At 44.7% G+C, this 24,856-nt stretch overlaps 1 long non-coding RNA gene across 1 annotated transcript; it reads left to right on the forward strand.

Moving 5' to 3' along the window:
- Window positions 1–854: 854 nt before the first annotated feature.
- Window positions 855–23,887, forward strand: LOC144686304 (uncharacterized). The gene is made up of 3 exons (XR_013577894.1): window positions 855–984; window positions 1,779–1,888; window positions 23,861–23,887. It is a non-coding gene; the product is annotated as an uncharacterized LOC144686304 (long non-coding RNA).
- Window positions 23,888–24,856: the final 969 nt, after the last annotated feature.

Genomic DNA, 24,856 nt, shown 5'->3' on the forward strand with positions numbered 1-24,856 from the left:
CTGTCAAGTTCCCTCATGATCTTATGTTTCAATAAGATCACCTCTCACTCTTCTAAACTGCAAAGGGTAAAGGCTCAACCTGTTCAATTAATCTTCATAAGATAAGCCCTCCATAGCAGGAATGAGTTGAGTGAACCTTCTCCGAACTGCTTCTAATGCAATTATATCTTTTTTCAAATAAGGAGACCAAAACTGTACACTGTACTCCAGATGTAGTCTTCCCAAGGCCCCATTCAGCTGCAGTAAAACTCCTCTACCTATAAATTCCATTCCCATTGCAATAAACACCAACATTCCATTTGCTTTCCTAATTACTTGCTGTGCCTGCATACTAACCTTTTGTGTTTCCCACACTAATGCTTAAAATGGCCACATGACATTCCTATTGTAATATTGGCATTAGCCAGTCTTCTTTTAAGCATTAACTCATTTAAAACAAAACCAGTTAATGATTTAGCTAAAATAATAGGAAAAGGAATGCCACATTAAATCTTTAAGTGTTCATCTATTAATTTTTCCAACAAGAACTTCTAGGCTTATAACCTTTAAAAGTCTACAAAATAAACACTTCAACTGGGTTTTTCTTTGAAGAAAATCACTGAACCCAGTGGCCATCGAACAAAAATAGAATAAAATTCCATATTTGGTGATAACAAATGAAAATCATTTCTTTGGCCTTTTTATTATATAAAATCTTCTCCATTAAGATAGTGCTGCTGAACAGCTGTCCTTGTTGTATTACTAGTGATCTGCCAAAGTTTAAAATTCTCCTGTCCTACGAGACCATCCCAGCAAAGTTTGCCAGGTCTGACATCATGTGGCAATGTAAACTCCTGTGTAAATTTATCCCATATGTTTTTCACCAGTTGACCACTAATCATTCTGAATATGCAATGTTTGACTGCTAAAGTCATGAATGCTAGAATTCAACAGTACCTAGGATGTTCCATAGATGCGTGATTTGAGGAAAGTTAACCCATTATGGTAAGAAATGCATGTAGATGGAAAGTTCTGTAACTGCTAATTAGTGTGGCAGGAAGGGTTGGTTTCAATGTATTTGTTTATTGTGTGTTTATAAGCAATGGAGGACATTTCACAGAGAAAGCAAAAATATTACATTTTTGAAAAAAATGTTATAATAGAGATTAGTTTCTGAGTTTTAATGGCATCTTCACATTAAGCTGCGGCAAAGTGGCTATGAAGTACAACGTTTACTTGTTGCAAGGATTTATTTGTTTAACTCGCAAGCAAAACTATAAGCGACTTACAGTGCATCTTAAAAAAACTGACAAGACACTGAATGCTCTGCTCAATTCTTTAAAATGTTTTATGAAGCTTTCAATATTGACTTTTATTTTGTTTTGGTTTGTAAATCCATAGTGGTATAGTGGTAGTGCAAATTGTGACAAGTGTGGTTGCTGGATCTTTATTATTCTCTAACAGACTGTAAATAAAAGGACATGGTCTGTTCTTTACATTAACATTGTGCTGATAGCATATTAACCCTTGGAAAAAAACAAAGGTAAAGCCACTAATAAACATCTTGCATCAATTAAATTAATTGATTATGATTAATGAGTGAGGAAACAAGTGAGGCATTGATTAATATCTTTGGGGAGGTTCATAAAGAAAGGAGCTTATAGAAATAGACTTGAGGGTTCGAGGAAAGCAAATGCTTTGCTGACATCCAGAAATGGAACCTGGGGGATAAGTTTGCTCAAGTGGGGTCAATCTTACAAAATGATAACAAATATTCAGGATGCCTGTTTTTATTTCAGGATGCCTTTGCAAGCTACTGGAGTTCTTTGAAAGGAATAACTAAATTAGTTTTGAAGTTAAATGGAGCAGCAATAATTTACTTGAATATTTCAAAGGCACCTCCCTGTAGGTAAGGTTATTCAGGCAAGGTTTATAAAACAGATTAAGACTCATGGCAAATTAGCTAATTGGATTACTAACTGTTTTAGCAATGGCAGAAAAAGGATGTGAGAATAAATGGCAAAAGCTATAGCTGGGTCAGTGACTAATACATTCTGCAGAGAAGTGATCTGGGTCCCCTACTGTACTTAAGGAGGCCATTTTGTACAGTATAAAATTATTGATTATGCCAGACTATGCCACTAGGTGATAGACATATGCACATTGTAAGATTTAAAAGGCGTATAATCAAATTATATGCATAAGCTAATGAATAATAGAAGAAATGTCATTATGGATAAATGTAAAGTGAAGCAGTGTATATCTAACTTGCATTGAGAAATAAGGGATATTTTCTAATATCTCAATTAGCTAAAGCAGCCAAGCAGCTGAGAAAATTTGATCTTCAGTCACTGCTGAGTTGGCTGATCTCAGTTAGGTTCAGGGAATGAATACTCGAATTGGCCTCAGAAACTGGAGCTAATGATGGGAAAAAACATCTAGGATTGCTGCTCTTAATGCTTTTCAGCAAGTCAACGCAAAGTGGATATGAGAATAGGACCATACTCAGCTGATAAGTCGCATGGTTCAATAGCCTGCTAATGCTCTGTAGGTTCATACACAAAGAGGAAACACTTGGGCCTGAATTTTTAGCTCAGCGGCGGGCGCGATCAGTGGGCCCAGGATCAGCCAGAAAATGGACTGTCGACCGTGATCGGCTCCCTATCGCGATTTCACGCTGACTGGCCAATTAATGGCCAACCAGTGTGAAGTGCATGCTGATAAGCTCAGTGCTGCCGCGGTGGGGCGGGAGGAGGGTGGGCGATGACATCAATGTGGGGAGCTGCCTCAGGGAGCTGCAGACCCGAAAATGTTCCAATAAGTTATTAAAAGCAGAATAAAAATATCCGAGCATCACAATCGGGCACCTGAAAATATAGATGATAAAATTGCTGCCCACAGACTTTTATGTTTATTTTATTTCATAACGGAAATCTCATCCTGCCCTTGGATGCGGTTTCACGAAAAATTTAAAGGTCGCCTGGCTGATTTGCCCATCCGCCAACCGTAAGGTTGGATGGGCGACGAAAAATTGTAGACAATTACAGCTTTAATGGGCTTAATTGCCCTCTTAATTGTCGGTGGTGTGCTTCCGATTTTTGCGCATGCCCGCTGAGTGAAATATCACGCCAGTGCGCGATGACGTTACGATGCTCACCCGACATCATCTCGCGCAATTTCATGCCCAATCAGATCAGGCACGCGCCCGCCCGATCAATGTAAATTCAACCCTTGGCTTCAGTGACGGAGACAATGCACCAAACTTCCGGCAAGGAAATTATAACTTCAGTGGAGGAAGAGGGCAAAAGAGAAAACAGCAGTGGAATTTTATTTTTAATAAGAAAGTGATTTCGATGACCCTTACAGCCAGCATTCACCCACTAGATAGGTCAGATCCAAATCCATACTCTAAAGGAAAAAGGAGAATATGTTATAAAAAAACAGAAAATGCCAGAAAAACTCAGCAGGTCTGGGGGCACCTGTGGAGAGACAAACAGAGTTAAAGTTTCAAATCCGTATGACCATTCTTCAAGAATAGGTTATCTAATTCTCCCCTATTGATTTGCAAAGATGGACAAATAAATTAATTTTGAATAATTATTGAGCAAATTCTGAAACTATTAAGTAGTGGATGCATGTCAAGAGCATTTCATTACAAGTTGGAAGAATTCTGACAACCCTGTATAGTTTACTAGAGAGATCACATTTAAAATATTGGTCGCCACTTAAATTATAAACAGATTAATCTCTCACGTGTTATGTGGAATATGGTTGTTTCTCGGTTGCTAATAACCAAAGGGATTGAATGTTATGTCAAATAAGACTAATTTAGGAATGAACAGGGTGGAATTTTATGCTGATGGGATTTTACGGTCTTGCCGAAGTTAATGGGCTTTTGAACGGCTTGTTGCATTTTACAGCGCCATCCCCACTGCGATGGGGCCATAAAATTCTGCCCATATAGTCTCTATCACATCCTCTGGATGTCCCAAAACAAACGAATTACTTTGACGTTTAGTCAGTGTTGCTATGTAGGCAAGCTTGTAAATGAATCTCCGCACATTAGAATCCTACAAACGAATGTTACAATCTCCATGGAGACTGCTAAGTTTAAAGAGAAATTCAAATGCCCAGTTATTACCTGAAAGAAATTACACCACAAGATTTTACATTTATAAACAATAAACAAAGCAAGCACTAACTTAAAACAATAGCTTGTCAAGCCTTGGAGTATAAATTCAGTTCCCCTTTTACTTCCTAATTCCATCCAAGTGTTTCCTTATACGTTACGGGATCTTGAGGGTTCATTTACTTTGCATTTTAAAACAAAACCAAGTATGCCACAGCTCTCCAGAATTTACTTTTATTTCTCCTCAGTATTCCAGCTATTCTCTGAGGTGCAAGATTTCATGGGAAGCCTTCCATGAGCTTTGACTAAGCAATCCTCCAGATTTTCTTCAAAACATTACAACTGTGGACTCCCCACGTCAAGCTTGGAGCCTCACTGCATTCTTGCTATTGAATTTTAAAAACCAGAAAAAAAAACCTGGCTTTCTAATAGCCCTCTGCCCCTTGTCACACTGTTCTTGTCAGATTCTCTCTCTCTGCCTCCTCCAAGCTGACTGCGTGTTTCTGTGAGCAAACTGTCATGAAGATACACTTATACCAAGTAATGATTTTTAATCCACCAGCTAGAAGCATGAATTGAGCTTTTTTTTAAAAAAAAACAGACTTTTTAAAACACAGACTAAAAATGACTTGAGATCGCAGCCTAGGGTGGCTACTCCAATTTGAATTACTAGACATTCCATATTCCATTCCAATTGGAATGGAGACAACTTATCTGCAAAACCCACTCAAGATAATGATTTCCTGAGGAATGTGAAGGACCCATATCTCCTGTCCCATTAACAAGGCATTAAGGCAATCACCTAAAATATTCAAATTTTGGAGACAGACCATTAAGATTAGTCACTTGGACAATGGAACCCTGGTGAAGATCCCTTTCCAGACATGACTTAATCCAGTTACCCTTGGAGTACATGGGCAATTAGCTTATTTGGATCCACCTGGCAGCTCGAGAAGGATGGTCACATGACAAGCCAACCCTTTCCATGTTTTAAGCACATGTTTTCTCAGCAGAAATGAGGACACGCAGCTGACAAGGTGAGAGAGAAGACCCAAGTGGGGTTACTCTTGCCTCCTCTTTCTCCAGCCTACCTGGCAAGCTTTGAGCCCTGTTTGCTGACTGTGACCATCCAGGCTGCCACTGATGCAGACAGAGGTTTCTTGGAATAATTCAACCCAGTACTATCGTATCCAGAAGAACAATCAACTCAATTGTCTTCATCTTTAAATCAGAAGCTCTGGGTTTGAGTCCCACCCCAGGACTTGATGGCCAAGGAAAGTGTGCCAATAAAATGGCCAAACTGGTTGATGATCAACCTGCAAAGCCTTCCGACAAATGCCAATGGCAGGCAGAAAGAGCAGGAGAGGTTCCTGGTCAGCTATGTGAGGGAAAGAACATTGGAGCCCCTGCCATCATTATTCATAGCTCTAGATTATAAAATGCATGTAAAAGCGCATGATACCAAAGCAACTTGGACTCCCTGAGTGAACTGTAACACATTACCATCACCACCTGAATATCTCATGTTGCGCAGTGTTAAGTTTTATGTAATAATACACCTGTGTTATGATCAAGTTAGGAGAGGTGAACTGACTCCTCTCTCTGACCCTGAGTTGATTATAACAGAGATTGAATTTAAAAAGGTTATATTGTCAATTCAATATATGCATTTAACTGTGTGCATCTCAGTGCAATAAATAAGGCAGCCAAGTTCCTCAAATTAACAAGTAGATTTAGTTTTATTGCTAAAACGCACTCAGGTAGAGGTGCAGAAATTATTAACCAAAAGGTTTCGTATGTATGAATATTTAACTTCCCACTAATGCAAAAAACACATGCACACCCTCCTCCCAAAAACAAACATTTTACCGAGTATCAGATTTTAAATCTTGGCCAAGTAAAAAGTCAAGTCTGAACAAATTATTCATGGGTTGTCCGGATGCTTGTTTATAGCTGAAGGGTTATTTTCCACAGTAGCTGCTGGTACTGGGGTTTCCCACTGGACCAGTCACTCTGCAGTCATGGCTGGTTGATTCTCTTTTCTCTTAGAGACAGTGGTGTTGATTTGGAATCCTCCCTTCAGAACTCTTGGTTTGCAGCAATGAGGTCTTCTGGTGAGTTTTTAAACCACAAACATGTCAGCTTTGATAAGAGAAATTTCAGAAGGAGAGAGTGGGGGGTAAGGCTGTTGTCCCTTTTTGTCCCTATGGCAGTCTCTCACTGATAGTTCAAATCCAGTGTATTTCACCCAATAGTTGGGTCACAGGACCTCTCTTTGGTTTCAATCTGGGTTTATCTGAGCCATTGTGTCTGAGAGCCCCATAGACTCTGTTCTTCATAAGGCAGCTTGTGTCCTTCACAACTGCAACATATTAGTTGCTGTAGGCCAGAGTTTGTTTAGTAAAAGGTATAAAATACCTTGGGATGTTTTACTAAGTTAGAGATGATTCAGCAAGTTGTTGCTGTTCAAAACCTTGAAGTGAGGCTTAGAGACTATGGTCTTCTGACTCAGGTGCTACCGATGAGCCAAGCTGACATTATGGGCTAAATTTATTGCAGCCCTTGCAGTGGGAACCATGGTGGCTGGGCCCACTTAATTGTGGGAAAGGCCCCACGTCAATCACCCGTGGCAGCAAAACCTCCACCTGATTAAGTCGGATGGCGGAAGGAGCTGACACAGGATTCCCAGCCACAAGTGGCAGGATGTCGATTAGGCTCATTAATGACCACCCCCCTGTCCCCTCTTTTTACCCCCATTCCCCCTTCACTTGACCCACAATGATCATAGGCCTCTGGTCGGTGCTGGTGACATGAAGAGCTGCTAGCTTCTGATTGGTTGGCAGCTCTCTGCAGGCAGGGCTGCTGCCACTGGGATCCTCAATTGCAGGGAAGGCCTGACGATGGCCTTAAGTGCCCTCAGAAGTGACAGGCGTTCCCTGTGGATTCTTCAACCAGTGAGTGAGACATTTATCGGCCCGACTAAATCCTGGCCTATATGTTATTAGGGGTAAATTTCAATTTATTGCTAGGGTGTACAACTGGCATTGGTGACCATTATACTATCTACCCAATTTTGCTAAGAACTCCATTATGGCAGTGTTTAGTATTCATGAGGAATAGTCCCACTGCTTGAAAGACTTCTGTTATTAAGGAGATAGTTGCAGAGGCCTTTGCTGTACAATCTCTGTTGTGATTACAGCTTTGATAATCCATTGCCTGCGTAGATGAAAACTTATTTGCTGTTAGACCTTGCAGGGATTTTGGATAGTGTCATGTCATTGTAAACAATAATCATGCTCATGAAGAGACCCTGTCAGGTCTGAACCTAAGGTTTTATTGCTGGAAAGGATGCAAGGATTGCTAATGCCACATATTCTTGCTCACGTTTGCTGATAAATGTCCAAAGAATTGATTTACCTGTGCTGGTGATTGCAACAGATATTGTGTGATGCAGGGCATTAAGGTGTGCTCGCTACTTTCATTTTGCGGGAGGTCAGGGTGGTTTTGGAAAGATTTTTATTGGAACAGAAGAGGAAAATAAATGCAATGTTGGTTGTAAAGCAATCTTTCACATGATGTTTGGTTGGCAATACATTGTATATATGCTTCATTTAAGAGTAGTTTTTGGACAACATGAAAGTTGCCCTTTATCAGCACACCACCTGCTCCCCAGAGAGTGATGTAGACAGCATTGGTACTAAGTTGCAAATGGAAAAAAAAACTGAAATGTTGGAAGTTTGAAGAGTTTATACAGTGATACGGAAGTGTGCGCACCCTCGAAGATGTGCCTAAATAGATGTCCAAGCACTTGAGAGTAAATGTTTCATGCTTTCTTGGGCACATCCTTGTAGATATGTTTTTTTTTACGCTTACACACAATATGGACGTCACTGGCTAGACCAGCATTTGTTGCCCATCCCCAATTACCCTTGAGAAAGACAATTAGAAAAGTATTGCAATAACTTGTGTTTTCAATGGGAGCAGCAAAGTGCATGCTTCACTAGACCCTTCTCCCTTTCAATCCCAGTGTTCTGGCTTTATTTTAAAAAATCAATAGTAGAAAATTCTGTCTTAAGTAACTTGCTCTCCCTTCCAAATATTGACTGCGTTGAGAACTCTCATTTTATCTCCAAGCATATGGGTACTGAGCATTAATGTAAGATGCAGCATGGTAATGCATGTGAAACTATGAAAGGGCTTCAAGGTAGATTCAGTACTTTACATGGGGTGCAGGCAGTGTGTAAATTATGTGGTGGATGCTGGATGCCTTATCTATGATCAGGCTGACTATTCACACATACTCTGATGTTGTTTGGATTTGAGACCCCATTGACCCTTCTGCACCTCCCCGTGGAGTCAACACCACCTCCTGGGAAGTGATGGTGCCCTGATCAGGACAACCTTTCCTTCTAGACTGTAATTCCAAAATAGGGTGCACATGGCTGTCAGTTCTAAGTTCTTGCATCAAATATTTTTAGGCTCTGCTTTAATGTTTCTCTTTCACAAAAAAAAAACTTCTCTTTAATCTGGAGCGGTATCAAATATTTCTCTTTGCCCTACTGAACAAGCTCCTGACACGAGGCCCAATCTGAGCCAGGAGCTTGTCATGTACACTTCACTAATGGGCTTGCTCCAGAAGATTCAACACTGTCAGCCTTGTTTGATATGGGCAAAGGTCACAGGACAGTTTGCTGGCTTAAAAAAAAAGCCATAATGCAAAATCTAACCTTGTGTTATTTAATCTCTCAAATATTAGCAATGTTGAAAGTTCTCATTTTACCTACATCATCACATTGTAAAGTAAGATGCACTGGTATTGATGCTGCAGTCAGAATGGCCTTGACTTTAACCCTATGCCTCAACTAGTGAGAATAGTGTAGGGGTGTCATTCAGGTTAGGCAGATTTCATTTAGAACCATAGAAAAGTTACGGCCCAGAAAGAAGCCATTCAGCCCATCATGTCTGTGCCGACCAGAACAGGATGAAAAAGAAACTAGCCGCTCATTTTAATCCCACTTTCCAGCACCTGGAGGTTACAGCGCTTCAGATGCAGATCCAAGCACCTTTTAAATAAGACGAGCATCTCAGCCTCCAGCACCGACTTAGGCAGTGAATTCTAGACGCCCAGCCCTCTCAGTGTGAAAAGGTTTGTCTTCTTGTCCCCTTTAATCCTTTTACCAATCACCTTAAATCTATGCCCCCTGGTAATTGACCCCTCAGCTAGGGGAAACAAGCTATCCTATCTAGGCCCCTCATAATTTTCTACACCTCAATTAGGTCATCCCTCAGCCTCCTCTGTTCGAAAAATAAACAACACTAGCCTATCCAATCTTTCCTCATAGCAGCCATTTTCAAGCCCTGGCAGTATTCTTGTAAATATTCTCTGTACTCTCGCCAGAGCAATTATGTCCTTCCTGTTACGTGGTGACCAGAATTGTACACAAAATTCCAGCTGTGGCCTAACCAGTGTTTTGTACAGTTCCATCATTACGTCCCTGCTTTTGTATTCAATACCTCATCTAATAAAGGAAAGCATTCCATATGCTCTTTTTAACACATTATCCACCTGTCCTGCCATCTTCAGGGGCCTGCAGACATGCACTCCAAGGTCTCTCACTTCCTCAACCCCTGTCAATTTCCTCCCATTTATTGAGTATTCCCTTGCTTTATTTGCCCTCCCCAAGCGCATTACCTCACACTTTTATGGATTGAATTCCATGTGCCACTTTTCTGCCCACTCAACCAAGCCAATGATATCATTCTGGAGTCGACAGCTATCCTCTTCACTATCAATTACATGGCCAATTTTTGTATGACACAAAAATCCATCTGGTTTAAATATTGCAATGAAGTGCAAATTTCCCAATCATGCCTTCCACATTTATGTCCAAATCGTTAATATATAGAACAAACAGCAAGGACCCCAACACTGAGCCCTGTGGAACGCCACTGGAAACAGTTTTCCATTGACAAAAGCATCCATCGACCATTACCCTTTGTTTCCTGTCACTGAGCCAATTTTGGATTCAACTTGCCACCTTCCCCCGTATCCCATGGGATCTCACTTTTGTGACCAGTCTGCCATGTGGGACCTTGTCAAATGCCTTACTAAAATCCATGTAGACAACATCCACTGCTCTACCCTCATCAATCCTCCTTGTTACTTCCTCAAAAAGTTCTATTAAGTTAGTAAGACATGGTCTGCCCCTAACAAAACCATGCTGACTGTCCCTGATCAACCTGTGCCTTTCTAAGTGAAAGTTTATCCTGTCTCTCAGAATTGATTCCATTAACTTGGCCACCACTGAAGTCAAATAAGCCTGTAATTTTTTAGCCTATCCCTTGCATCATTTTTAAATAATTGTACAACATTTGCAGACCTCTAATCCTCTGGCACCTTGCCTGTAGCTAGTGAGGATTGGAAAATGATTCTCAGAGCGTCTGTTATTTTTTCCCTGGCTTCCTTTAACAGCCTGGAATTGAATCCATCCGGCCCTGGTGACTTATCCACCGTCAAGAATGTTAGTTGCTCAAGTACTTTCACTCTAAACTATGCTTATTGTATCTAATATTTCACACTCCTCTTTAACTAGAATGTTGCATCATCCCTCTCCTTAGTGAAGACGGAGACAAAGTACTCATTGAGAACCCTGCCCACATCTTCAGCATCAACGCACAAGTTACCATGTGCATCTCTGATGGGCCCTACCATTTCCTTAGTTATTTTCTTGCTCTTTATGTACTGGTAAAACATCCTTGGGTTGATTTGATTTTACCTGCCAATATTTTTTTGTATCCTCCCTTTGCTTTCCTAATTTCCGTTTTTAATTCACCCCTGTACTTTCTATACTCCTCTAGGCTTTCTACAGTATTAAGTATTTTGTGACTGTCATAAGCTTTCTTTTTCTGCTTTATCTTGGCCTGTACACTTCTGGATAACCAGGGGGATCTACATTTGACAGTACCACCCTTTTTTGTGGGGACATGTCTACACTGTGCCCATAGAATTTCGCTTTTGAATGCCTCCAACAGATTTGACACTGTTTTCACTTCTAATATCTATATCCAGTCCACTGTCACCAGCTTACCTCTGAGCTTCATAAAATTTGTCTTCCCCCAATTTAGAAATGTCACTCCTGATCTACCTTTGTCCTTTTCCATAATAATGCTAAATCTAACTGTATTATAGTCACTATCTTCAAAATGGTCCCCCACTGCTGCTTCATCCACCTGCCCAGCTTCATTTCCTAAGACTAAATCTAGAATTGCACTCCCTCTCGGTGGGCTTGTTACATGCAGTCTGAAAAGTTCTCTTGAATGCAATTCAATAATTTTGCAGCCTCTGTGCCCTTCACACTGTTCGTATCCCAATTGACATTAGGGTAGTTGAAGTCCCCAACAATTACTGCCCTATTGTTTTTGCACTCAGAAATCTGTCTACATATTTGCTCTTCTAACTCTCGTATACTATTTAAGGGTCTATAGTACACTCCTAGCAGTGTGGCTGCCCCTTTTTTATTTCTGAGCTCAACCCATATGGTCTCATTTGATGTCTCATTTGGTATATCATCCCTCCTCACAGCTGTAATTGATTCTTTAACCAATAATGCTACACCCCCACCTTTTTTATCCCACCCCCCTCACCTATCCTGCCTGAAAACTCTACATCCAGGGATGTTCAGCTGCCATTTTTGCCTCTCCTTAAAGCAAATTTCCGTTATAGCAACAATATCATGTTGCCACATGTCTATATGTGTCCTCAGCTCAGCAACTTTATTTGCTATACTCCCTGCATTTACATATATACCTTTTAACATTGCCAAATTGCTGTGCTGTACATTTTTTAACCTGTGAATCTTCTGTCTTTCAGAATCACTCACTAATTGTCCATCTCCAGCTCCCTGGTCCGACTTTGCCCTCAGGACCCCATCCCCCTGACAATCTAGTTTAACTCCCCCACCAACAGCACTATCAAATTCCCCTGCGAGGATATTCACCCCAGTCCTTTTCAGGTGTAGACTGTCCAGCTTGCACAGATGCCACCTTCCCCAGAACCGGTCCCAGTGCCCCAGAAATCTGATGCCCTCCCTCCTACACCAACTTGCCAGCCACGCGTTTATTCGCTCAATTCTCCTATTTCTAAACTCACTTGCACGTGGGACCAGGAGTAATCTTGAGATGACTGCTTTAGAGGTCCTGCTTTTCAATCTCTTTCCTAGCTCCCTGAAATCTGCTTTCAGGACATCATCCCCTTTCCTACCTAAGTCATTGGTACCAATGTGGACCATGACCTTTGGCTGATCACCATCCCCCAGGAGAATGTCCTGCAGCCACTCTGTGACATCCTTGACCTTGGCACCAGGGAGGAAACATACCATTCTGGAGTCATGTCTACGGCCACAGAAACACCTGTCTGTTCCCCTAACTGACTAATCCCCTTTCACTGTAGCACTTTACTTCTTCTTCCTCCCCTCCAGTATTGCTGAGCCGCTGGTGGTGCCACAAACTTGGCTAGGACTGCACTCATCTGAGGAACCAATGCCTTCACCAGCCTCCAAAACAGAAAACAGATTTGTGAGTGGGATCCCAGAGGCCTCCTGCACTACCTGTCTAGTTTTCTTGGACAGCCTGGCAGTCACCCTTTCCCTTTATACCTTCAGGCTTCTAAGCTGTGGTGTGATGCCCTCTCTGTACATGCTATCCACACAGCAAATGCACCATAGTGACTCCAGCAACCGCTTGAGCTCTGAAACTCAGAGCTCAAGGTTCGGCAGCTGGTAACACTTCCCGCACATGTGGTTGTCTAGGACATTGGGAGCGTCCACGACTTCCCACATATTACAGGACACGCATTCCACAACACTGTGCTGTCCCGCCGTGGCTTCAATTTATTTCTTTTATGTTCATTTTATTTTACTTTGGTTTACTTCTATTAACTTTATATTACTTGGTCCTACGTAATAAACCTTACTGAAAGTACAGTTCCTACTTCATTTTAAACCTTAAGAATGGAATGACCCTTAAATACTTACTAGATACTCACCAAATATTCACCAAACAGCTAGCTTCTTCTCCAACCAATCAAATTGCTTCTTTCCTGTGATATCACAATTTTTTTTCCCACTCTCCTTTCGAACACAGTGCGGACCGGTTCTGAGCAGTTGATAGGTCCACCTCTCCGACTGCTCTTCCCGAAGGTGAGTGATGTAGGCCACGCTTCCTGGGCTGTATTTATTCTCTCCCCGCTCCATGTATCTCCCACAAGTCCGCCTCTCTGACTGCTCGTCCCAAAGGCGAGTGAGGAAGTGAGGCTGAAGGTCACCCCATTCTTGCCTGGCGCTATTTCTTCTTCATCAGCTCTCAAATTGACTGAGATTCCTGCTGCAGGAAGGCAAGGGTCTAATTTAAATTCAAAATTTGTGGCCTGAGGAAGTCACTGGAGCTACAATGTGACTTTTATGATGAGTCTAGTGGGGGGGGGGGGGCTTGTCAACCGTCAAACCCACTCTAGGGGGTTGTGTTTGGCTTGTAGAGGCCAATATAAGTTTCAAAAAATAATCTTGCTGTGAGATCCATGTCAGGCAGGGAGGGGTAAAAGTGCTCTCCCCAAGTCACACAATGTCCACCTGTTGGCCCTTACTTCAGTCCTCTCAGTTTCTTGAAGGAGACTGCCTTGTATTATTTACATGAGGACCGGGGATTAAAATGACTTGGGCCTCACATTGAGCTCCTTATGTGACTTTCCTTGCAGCTTGTGCCCAACCCAATGTAAACACAGCCTGAATCAAGAGTCAAACTCTGACCTAACACCAGAACAAAGAGAAGAGATAATTATTAGAAGATATAATCTCACTCCACTCACTTTTGAATTAGTTTGGACATTGGGCACTTTATCAACATTGCAAAACTATAAGAGCTTTGCAAGGACACTAAACCTGTAATGTGCACAATTGTCTGTCACTATTGCAAATGGAAGATTTTTCAGAAACGTTTATCAAAACAACCAAAAGCTGACTTATTCACCAGCATGACATCCTTTCCTGAAGCAATATTTTGGCTGCTGCTTCTGAAGGATTTAATGCAGCATTTATCATTCAGCCAAAGTACAGGCAACATAACAGGGATGTGATTGTCATGGTCTCCATTGGAGCAGAAAGTATAATCATTTTGATCATCTCCCATAGGCAAAAGAAGATCGTGATAGTTCTTGACTTCACTTCACCATTTTTTCTTTTCCTCTCAGGAGTTCAGTGTGTAAGTTCATGACTCAACAGGAAATCTGGTTGCTTTACACCACATGTTAAACATAATCTTTCCTCGGGTATTGATGGCATGGAAGAAGACATCATTCACTCGGGAGCACAGCAGTTTACTATACGGTCCAAGTGATAATTCACATTTCTTTGGCAGGTATTTTCTAGTCCTTTTTCAATCCAAAAACAGAAATTCGATTACCTCTCAACTTTCCCTTTTCCAGTCAGAATCTGACCAACCTGCACAATTGATCCTCATAACCTAATTCCTTCATCATTGATGACGCTCTTCTGTATTCAAAAGCTGCAATATTCTTTTTGTTGTGTAGTGACCAGAATGGAACTGAGTATTCCAAGTTCAATCATACTAATAATTTATAGATTGCAGGATCATCTCACTACAGAAAGCCTTGCAGCATACTTTGTTCCTCAGGTCACATGTGCATGGCCCACTCAGAAGCTAGCAAGTAGAAATGTCTTATCATGCCATGGGTCACTTTGGCACTAGGTGAAGTGACTGCAAAAGTGAATCCTTGATGAAGGGACATGATATAAACGCTCCTCTAAAGTACGGGTGAATACCACAGATTTATTTAAGAGGAGGCTAGATAAGTAGGAGTAATAAATAAATTGGAAAACATGCTGATATGGTTAGCTGAAGTAAGGTGAGAGGAGGGTTGTGTGGAGCATGAAGACTCGCTTAGGTCAATTGGACTAGTTCTTTGTAATTTTATGTAACATGTTATGTAAACTACAAAACAGGTAGGTTGTTAATCATATGAATTACAGTTTCAAGAAGCTGTAATAACAGAATGCCCGGTTGATGTGGTTTCTTAACATAAGCCAATAGGATTCCAAGTTTTAAACTTTTTTTCCACATGGCAGAATGCAATTTTTTCCTCAAATAATTATTAAATAGCAAGATGTTTTTTTTTATTTACCCCCCCCCCAAAGGAATGTAAAATGTTTTCCATTGGTATTGTATATAGTCTGAGGACTGCCTATGTGGTGAGTAGCAATGGAGGACACATGGGGGAGAGTGTGGAGGCAGCATGGGCTATCTGAGGGGACACAGAGGTTACATGGGGGCCTAGAGGTGGCATGGGTGATCTAAAGTGGTATGGAGGATAATGGTGGAATAGAGCTGATATGGGCGATCTGAGGGATGGCATGGAGATGAGTGGGGGAGTTGAGGGATAAGGTTTAGGGAGCCTTATGCTGTTGGGAGCTGGGATACTGTGTTGGAGAATGGAGGTGGGCTTTCTAACCAGCCTGCCTCTGCATCCCCATACTCCTCATGCAATCCATCAAGGTAGGCAAACCGCATTGAAAACCTGGCCCAGTGGGAAAAGACAAAAATGGCATGTGAAGTCACACACTGGTCGGGTGCACAGTTTGCGAGCCAAGAAAGTGCTCAGTTGGATTTTCCTGAGCCCAGAAGAAGATTCGTCTCCTGGGTTTACAATACAATAGATAAAGCCAATGCTTAGAATATGTATAAGTTACATTACATTTTGCTTTCCCATTTCTCTCATGACAATGGTGTTGGCAGTTACTCTGGGGACTACCTTAATATTCCTCCATTCTCACCAGACATACTCCAAACTACTTCCATTAGAAAGTTAGGTTTAAGGGTTGATGCAGAATACTGAAAAGCGTTCCCCTCATTTCCCTGCTAGCTCTTTTGTTGATTACTTTAAATCTATGACCTCTGATTACTGACCCACTTTTCTGATTGGAATGGAATCCCACTTTCAATAACTGAATGTTTTAATAGAGCAAGTGAGGCTTCGTTAAGAGCAAGTAAGGAAGAACTACTTCCTCTGGCAAGTGGTAGCAGGGAAATGAGGGGAACAGTTTTCACACAAGATGCTTGGTAAGATCTAGAATGCGCTACCTGAAAGAATGGTGGAATTAGACTTGATAGGAATTTTTGGAAGCAATTGGATGTGCACTTGTTATGGCACAGCCAATGGTAAATGCTGAGCTGCTCAAATCCCAAAGGGAAAGGTGAAACAACTGCCACAACTGTTTTGCAATTTGTGTAAATTTCAAAATGCGCACCTTGAATTCAATAGTAATAAGACCACCAAGTCTTATGGGTTTCTTACAAAACTAAATTTAATCTCTATTAATATAAAAAATGATTTTAAATACACATATAGATCTACAAGTTACTACTATGATAACTTCTAAATCCCCTAGTTAATCTAATTCACAGTTACACTTTTGTTAAGGCAACAGTAAGACACATAGATTTTAAAAGACCCAAACAAAGAAACACGATACCCTGAACAATCCAATTCAAAGTGAGTTTTCTTAACTTCAGTTCATTGTAGGCAGCAGCTTGAGGCTTAGATGCTGAAGGCTTTTTACATTTGTTTAGATCTTAGAATGCCTCTCCTTGCACACAGCCTTCTCTCCTTTATTCATATTTTCCACTTTGAATGCAAATCCCCATTGTTTCACTATGTCTTTGGACTTTACCTTCCTAATAATAAAAATCTCTCAGTACCAATTTTGTCAGTAATCTTTGGGAAAAATAAACACACTGGGAAGAATTTTCCCATTGGCGTGCAGGGGCGGGCCCCCCTGCACGCACGCACGCACGGAAGATGATGCACGGTGACATTGGGCGAGCATCCCGACGTCACCACGCGCCATCGCGATATTTCGTTGGGCAGGCGCGTAACGCTCTCCAATGCGCGCCCGCCATTAATTAATGGGCTACTTAATGCCCTTGACACTCCAATCAACCACGATTGTCCAGTGCCCATGCAATATTCAGGTCAGCGCACGGGCACAATGGGCAGGCGGGTAGAACACATTTGTATAAACCTCATCCACGGGCGGGATAAGAGGGCTCACTTGGGTTGCAAGTGTGCTCTCTCAAGTATTGATTTTTGAAAGTTATCGAAACTTGCCTGCGATCTGCAATAGTTCAAAACACATACCAGCTGCTTTGTCTGGACTCTCAACCTTCAGGTCAGCACTCTGCAGTGAGGAATCTTTTTTGGGCCTGCAGGCTTCAGGAAGCCTTCCCTTAACCTTAGTATGGGAGTTGAACTCTCCACTGGAGGCACCTCCTCTGAGGAGGAAGGGAGGGAGGAGGCCAGGAGTGGACAATCAGCCTCCAGGGGAGCTACCTTTGGGAGGACAGGCGCAGGCACAAGGGGCACAGGACCAAGAGGTTGTCCAAGATGGAAGGGGCCGCAGAAGACTCCACTATCCTGCTGCCAGGGTATACAGGCGGCGAAGCAGCTACCTCAATATGTCTGGGGTGCAGTGCCGAAGGAGGCTCCGTCTCTCAAGGGAGACAGTCAACTATATCTGTCAGATGATTGGGCCTGAGATTTCCGCTAACTGTGTGGGTGGACACCCCATGCCAGTGGCTCTGAAGGTCACAGCTGCCCTCAACTTCTATGCCTCTGGCTCCTTCTGGGGGTCGGTGGGTGATCTTTGCAGTGTCTCCCAATCAGCTGTCCACACTTGTGTCAAGCAGGTTACAGCCGCTCTGTTTAGACGTGTATTCACCTTCATCCACTCCTTTGGGACCAGGCAAGCCAGGCACAGTGAGCCAGAGGCTTTGCGGCCATTGCTGGCTTCCCCCGTGTCCAGGGTGCAATAGACTGCACACATGTGGCCATCAAGGCGCCAGCAGGTGAACCCGGTGCCTTCGTCAACAGGAAGGGATTCCACTCCATGAACATGCAGATAGTGTGTGATCACAGGATGCTGATTCTACAAGTCTGTGTAAGGTACCCAGGCAGCTCCCACAATGCCTGCATCCTCAGACACGCTCAGGTGCCAGGGTTCTTCAGTGTTCCAGCCCGGCTTGATGGATGGCTGCTGGGTGACAAGGGCTATCACCTCAGAAGGTCACACATGATGCCTCTCCACCATTCAAGAACAGAAGCTGAGCAGCGGGACAATCGGAGCCACGACTCCACAAGGCCTGTGGTGGAGAGAGCCATTGGTCTTCTCAAGATGTGCTTCCGATACCTGAACTGCTCAGTGGGCGCACTTCAGTACCCCCAGATCGTGTGCCGCTGATAGTGGTAGCATGCTGTGCTCTCCACAATCTTGCGCTGGAAAGGGGGGACGCTGTGGACGATGAAGACATCGACGCAGTGGCTGCAGCTGCACACGATGAGTCCAGCAGTGAGTCCGAGGATGAGCACGCACAGGGAAATGCTGAAGGGGTAGACGCTGACCCGGGCATACTCCAGGGAGGCAGGGACACCCAGGAGGCTTTAATCCAACGAACTTCAGCTCGCACACCACAGATGGACCTCCAGGACAAGCCTGGGCTGTAGGCTCCATACTTGAAACCTGAGTGCCAAAACTGCCAGGTTAGGAACAGTAACTAAGGGCCTTGTTAATAAAGCTGAATGTCCCACAAAACACTCATAACAGTTTTGGAAACCATACACATGCAGAAGAAAAGAGGCACCCTCAGTCATGGTCACATGTCTGAATTTAATATCACAAAATGACAAGGGTATTCCAATTCAAAGCAAATCATAAAGACCTCATCTCGGGCCAACACAGAAGCACCAGTGATAAACCCATGGTGTGCCTAAGGTGCCTTATGTTTATATTTCCGGGTGCTACGTCTTGGTGTTGACCCATCGCTGGGTGTGGCATCTGAGACAGCCTGCTCTGCTGTCCTGTTGGCCTCAATGACCTTGACAGTTTCCCCTGGCCCGTGGAGACTGTGCTGGCCCCGCCTGGGAGGGAGCTGCCAGTTCCACAGCTGGCATCTCCCCAGTTATCGCAGCCTCACCAGGTGCAACAGTCACTGGGAGAGGGGCAGGGAGGCGGCCGCCCTTACCTAGAGCGCCCGGAGAAGTGCTCACAGAGACGTCAGGCAGCTGCTGAGCCGGCGTGAGGTCGCTTCGGACCTCCCTGCTCACCGTGGATGGATGGGCACCAAGCTGGAAAACCTGGTGCCCACACCATCTCCCGCACTGGCAGTGACCAGCTAAGGTCAATGCCAATGTGAGGGCTTGCTGGTCAGAGCGTATCCCCAGGAAGCCCTGATGGGCCTCCTGGAGGAGCTTCTCCATGAGAGTCGCCACTCTCGCCATGGAGGATGCATGGCACTCGGACATGTGGCTCATTGCTTCAGCAAGCGTCTGCATAGACTCCTCCACCATGGAGACGAAGCCAAGCATAGCCTCATCTATCTCCCCCAGATGCTCCCGCACACCCGGCCGTATTTCCTGCCCCTGCTGCATCGCAGATGACTCCAGAGGCATATCATCAGGCACTGACTGAGCATGTGCCTGGTCCCCTGCAGTCTTCCGAGTGCTGGTACCATGGACACTCTCTGTCTTTGTCAGCTCCTCCAGCGACTGTGAAGTGCCCTCACAGCTGTGCCCCGGGACACTAGCCAATGTTCTAATTCCCACTGAGGTGCTAGTATCTGCGCTGATGCCTGCCTCGCAGAGATGGTGTGACGCTGGTTAGACTTCAGGCCCCTCAGGTGTGAGAGGGGGAATCTGCTGCTCCTCCTCCCGGCCCTGCTCCGTTGATGCTGAAAGGAAGAACAAGGACATTGGATCAGTTAATGTGGAGACAATGACAAAGTGCATCCTTGTCCCCCGGATCATTATGCGCGCATCCTTCCATAAGCAATGGTCAAGCCATGTTGCAAAATTAAATCACTTAACATTCAGCACTGCTATAACAGTTGGGAGAGCAATGCTGACCTCACTGCTGGGCATACACACCTGGCCATGGACCCCAGCCTCACCAACACCGGTGGACCTGGGCACATGGTGCCTCTCCAAATCCAGGGCCGCCTGCTGAAACCGGCTGAGAATGGCGATCTGCGCCTGGCCGCCGCCAGTCCTCACACGCTCTGCAGCGTTTTGAGCATTCTTCTCCTGAAAACAAGCATTGATTAGTGCTACTTGTACTTGGACTCTCTTCACGCATGGCCCAACCCACACCAGAGTGGGACATTGCAAGGCACCAATGTCTCCTCACCCCGCTGCTGCCAAATACTCACACAAATATACTTGGCCTGTTCCCCATCCCCCCACCCCCCCCGCTTGGCCACATGCTGCCTACATCACATTAGGCACCACACGGTACATCCTTCCATAGCAAGGAGGCGCAAGCGTGTGGAGCACAGAGGACAGCAGATGGTTCGTTGCCACACCACCTTGAAGCTCCCCTCCCAGCATGTGATCACCCTGACTTGGGCATGTCCTGCAGTTCCAGCACAGCGCCTAGGTGCAGCTCCTCCAGGTTACCCCCAAAACCATCATGTGGATCTCAGTGTACCACATGCTCCGGGCGCAGAACCCATCTCTTCACCACCCTCTCAGGCCGAACTTGGCACAGGCAATATCTGCTGGCCCACCCAGCAAAAGACACATGCCGTCAATGATTCAATGCAGTTACTACATTCAGACTTGTGGGAGTGGGGGCAGCAGAGGGGAAAGCCGACCTACTGGGTTAAGTGACCAATGTCAACATTGTCCACACCCTTCCAAAGTGCAACAAGTCGCTGAAGCGCTTGCTTCACTGGATTCAGGTGCACCACACCACGTCGCGGGAGCTCACCACCTCTGCCACCTCCTCCCAGGCACGCTTCATCATGTGGGGGGGGCCTCCTCCTCCCGTCCTGGGGAACCAGCACCTCTCACCATGCTGCCACCTCCTCGAGGAGGGCAGCAAGGCAGTCATTGGAAAAACGAGGGAAACACTGGCCCTTTGCCCTACCCCCCCCCACCCTGATCTGGCCTGCCCCGGTGGCCTACCCTCCGGACTTGCGTCACCTCCATTGCCCCTGTGCAGAGCCCTTCATCCAGCCATTGAGAGCAGCCTTTCCAAGCTGCCAGGGCCTTCCTTTATACAGGCCACCGGGTTGCCATTGGACCCGATGGGCTGAGCGTGCCCGCCGCCACCCACCCACTTACGCTATGCACGGGAGTAGTGAAGTACACTGGGTGGGCCTTAATTGGCCCACCTGCGTAAAATGGCAGCGTGAACCCGATCGCCCGCTCCCGCTCTGCCCCCCTCGCCAGCCAGAAAATTCAGCCCACTGTTTCTTAACTTCTCCTGGCTAGTTTAATATTTCACTCCCTCTCTTTGAATTCAATGTAGTCTAGTTTATTTAAATATGCAGATGTTCCCTTTACAACTATATTTACCCAATTAATATTTCAAACCTAGCTTATCTTTTATTACATCAAAACCTTCAGACCAGCTGCCTTTAATTCAATTAAATCTCACACACACACACAAACACACAGACGTAGATACAGACCCCGCTATTACTCTACTTTACAATAAATTCCAATAACATTATTAACATTCTTACTCCAGAGATTATTACCTTTGAGGTTCTGCTTCTTAATTTGGTACCAAGCTCTTCATACTGACTTTGCAGAGCCTCTTTCCTAGTTCTACCGATATCACTAGTACCTACATGGACCACGACAACTGGATCCTTCCCCTCCCACTGCAAGTTCCTCTCCTGCCTTGAGCACCCTGGCACCGGGCAGGCAACATGTTCTCTTTGCTGCAGAGAACAGATTCAATCCCTCTCACTATACTATCCCCTACTACCACTACATTTCTTTTTGCTCCCCCCACTTGAACAGCTTCCTGTACCACAGTCCCATGACCAGCTTATCCACCTTGCAGACTTCACTTTCATCCACACGGGTTGTGAGCACCTCAAACCTGTTGACAATTGCAAAGCCTGAGGCTCCTCCCCTACTGTCTGCTCGGTCCCATTACCTGCCTCACTGACAGTCACATCCTTCTGTCCCTCACTGCTGATCAAAACAGATGACCCTCTTCTAAGAGGTGTGACAATGAGCCATTTCACAGTGACAATAAGCCATTTTCTATCCATCCATGGAAGTAGCATTTTACCTTTTGCTTTAAGGATCAATTAAAGCCTCATATTCACCCTTGTGTTATTTGAATTGAATAAGGGGGTGAAAAGGATGCCACATGTATGAATGGGAGGGGGTGCACACAGACTCTCGAATAGTAAAGGGGTAGGGGGTTGTTCATATGCCACAAGAGGGATGGTTCGCACAGAGACTCATAGTCGGCGGGTGTTGGGAAGGGAGACAGCGTAGTCTTCAGTCATGAGGGCAATGGGGAACTATGTGAAAGTCAAAATCCTCGGTCTCGGGTTTGCAATCAGGGGTCAGAGGAAAGACAGTCCTGGGGCCCTGTGGACCTCACAGTCAACAGTCAGAGAGCGGAGACAGTCATGGGTTGCAGTGGGCATGCTGCAGGAGTAATCCTTGGGAGCATGGACCATTCCAGGGAGGGACAAGGGCTGTGTGCTCAGCAGGAATAATGCACAGCTTGGTGTGCAGGGCTGGCTCACAGTCGCTGTGCATGGGTTTTTCTGTTTCTGTATTGGGTTGCAGTTGGTATAGTGATGGTAAAGGGAAGCATCTGCAACCTGTATTGGGGGAACACATAATAAAGTGAGTGTTGGTATGTGAAGCTTTCCTGGTGACGGGGTGATCACCTCGGTAGGTGACTGTGCAAACAACCTCTAGTTGGGGAGGGCAAAGGTCCATATGGGGCATGGGCACTTCAGTAATTATGGGCTCAAGGAGGAGAGTAGGAATGTCCACCACAACAACTATGGGTTGTTCTAGTATTATTGGGGGAGGCTGGAGAATAACATGAGATGCTCTACCTTCCCATCTTGAGGTTCCAGGTAGACTTCTGGAACACAGACAGTGAGAGGGGGAGCGTAGAAGCTCGTTTTGAAATAGTAGTGCAGAACCACCATCTTTCTGTACCACCATCTTTATAAATCAAAAGTAGAAGCAAATCTGAAGGAGGAGTCTGAGGCAGTGTGGGTGAAGCACACTGCTGGGGTAAGGGACCATTTCTGGGGAATCCGCTAACTTGTTTTTGCTGCAAGAGTGAACTGGAATCTTATTACAGAGAAGACCTGCTTGTGAAGAAAGCCATTGGAAGCCAATGCCTTTAATCAGTACTGTAACAGAGATACTCAGGAGTCAATATCTTCTCATCACATTCGCAACATATCAGTATTAACACATCGGGGTATGAAATTTGGGAAGGCAGGCAATCAGTAAGGAGGCAAAGGTGCACCATATATGGCATTGCATTAATGGATGCCAGTCACGTGCTCTCCAGAATTGGCATTCCTGATGGGCCAAACAGAGTCCAGTCACTAATTGTCAGCAGCTTATTGTTAATTATAATGCCAGATCAGGGATTGGAGCACAGAGCCAGGTTAGGCAACGCTTGTCATTCAAACCTTCTCATAGCAGTGAGGGATTCAGATGTTAAGCATCTGGGAAGGCACCTTGGTCACCTCAATGTGGGTGGTAGCGCCTCAAAGACAAGACAGCATCAGAGACAATGCAAGTAGGGTGGCAGAAACCACAGCAGACCATTGCAGTTGCTATAGGTAACACATTGTGAACTTCAATATCTTGACCCGTTACATACTAATGTCTCCATTGTTGCATTTCAGAGAGGAAGTAAAAGCAAAAGTGAATCCAGGGCTCAGCGCTCCCTTTTTGAGGGTCTTAATGCAATGGAGGAGGTGAAGGAGGGAGAGGCGATGCAGAGTGCAGCTCCACCAGGAAGTCACACCTGATGTCCAGGCTCAAGGGGAACCAGAGCAAAAACAAGAGGGTCAAGAGGAGAGACCCAGACAACAGAGGAGAATCGTTGGACCATGGGTATACTGAAGAAGATTCTCCTATTTACAAATGAGTGAGAGACAGTGCTGGGCACATCTGCACTTGTCCCGAGCTATGGCGGAACACATCTGCCACATTCTTTGTGAAGACCTGACGCCCTTTGGCGGTGGAGGGTATCCCCTGCCATTGGCTTTAAAGGTGACAATTGTGCTCAATTTATTTGCCTGTGGGTCATTCCAGGGATCCACAGGGCCCTTTGCAGCATCTCACAGTCCACAACACATAGATGCATAAATTAGGTCACAGATGCCACTTACAGCAAGCACATCAGTATGTGAGATTTACTCTGGACGAAGATAGCCAGGCTGCAAGGTTCACCAGCTTCGTGGCAATCTCAGGCTTCCCAAAAGTACAGGGTGCAATTGATTGTACACATATGGCTTTAAGAGCTCCTTGGCAGCAGCCCCTAATATTTATAAACCACAAAGGCTACCATTCCATGAATATACAACTGGTGTGTGATCATCAGAAGCACATAATGCATGTTTGTGCCAGGTAACCTGGGAGTTGCCATGACTCATACATCCTGAGTCACTCCCAGGTACCTGAGATTTTCAAAGGGCAGGAACATTTGCAATGACGGCTGCTTGGGGATAAGGGGTACTCACTGAAACGTTGGCTGATGACACCAATGCACCACCCTCACGGTCATGTCATGGAGACATATGATGCTGTTCACTGCTCCACACAAACCCTAATAGAGCAAACTATTGGGATTCAGATGTATGGACAGCTCAGGTGGCGCACTACAGTATACTCTCGAT

This window comes from Cetorhinus maximus, chromosome 11, assembly GCF_964194155.1.
Source record: "Cetorhinus maximus chromosome 11, sCetMax3.hap1.1, whole genome shotgun sequence".
Lineage (NCBI taxonomy): Eukaryota > Metazoa > Chordata > Chondrichthyes > Lamniformes > Cetorhinidae > Cetorhinus > Cetorhinus maximus.